The 671-nt window shown below is 62.3% G+C and overlaps 1 long non-coding RNA gene across 1 annotated transcript; it reads left to right on the top strand.

The window, feature by feature from the left end:
• Positions 1 to 53: 53 nt before the first annotated feature.
• On the top strand, positions 54 to 665 carry LOC104876051. Its single transcript, XR_784234.2, has 3 exons — positions 54 to 144; positions 411 to 481; positions 590 to 665. It is a non-coding gene; the product is annotated as an uncharacterized LOC104876051 (long non-coding RNA).
• The last annotated feature ends 6 nt before the right edge of the window (positions 666 to 671 follow it).

Here is a 671-nt window from a genome sequence, read left to right as displayed (position 1 = left end):
ATCAGAGACTCTTGTCTTGGCGTCCTTCCTTTCTCTCTGCCCCATCTCCACCCCGCTGCTCTTTCAGGTTTGAGGCACTGCTGGACAGTGCTCTGCGTCGCCGGCTCGCGACAGCTCAGCACTTCAGGACTTTCAGGATCAAAGGTGCGATTGAGCTCGACATCCCGGTTGCCTTTGTGTGGGTAACCCTTTCTGTGAAAGGAGACCCATCCGCCACAGACAGGGCAGTGGGTGCAGGTGGGGAGGGTCCTCCCTCCCTTCACTCAGGAGTCCTCGCCGGAGAGCCGATTGGGGCGCCGGCCCTGGCCTCTTCCGGACACTTTGGCGGTGGAGGCGGACCGGCGAGAGGACTGTCCCGAGACTCCAAGGTTGTTTCTTAAAGTAACAACCCGCCGTCCCTTTCTCTAAAGGCCTAAAAAGCACTTTTGCTGCCACGCCCCGAGCCTTCCCAGGAAGAGCAAAGAGCAGGAACCTCTGAAACGTGGGTCTCCCGCCCCCCATTCCGCCTCCGCACCCCCACGCCTGCGCTAAGCGGGCTCCGACCTAGGCCGGCACCCACCGCTTCTTCCTTTTCCATTCTTTTCCAAAGTCCCAGACCTCCGGGCCTCACAGCTCCGCGGCCCAGGGAGGGCACCCCACCCCGACACCGTCCGCGCTTCCGCCTCCTGCGC

This window comes from Fukomys damarensis, unplaced genomic scaffold (genome assembly GCF_012274545.1).
Source record: "Fukomys damarensis isolate Sample0158 unplaced genomic scaffold, DMR_v1.0_HiC HiC_scaffold_33, whole genome shotgun sequence".
Classification (NCBI taxonomy): Eukaryota; Metazoa; Chordata; class Mammalia; order Rodentia; family Bathyergidae; genus Fukomys; species Fukomys damarensis.
This window is presented reverse-complemented; position numbering and strand designations above follow the sequence as displayed.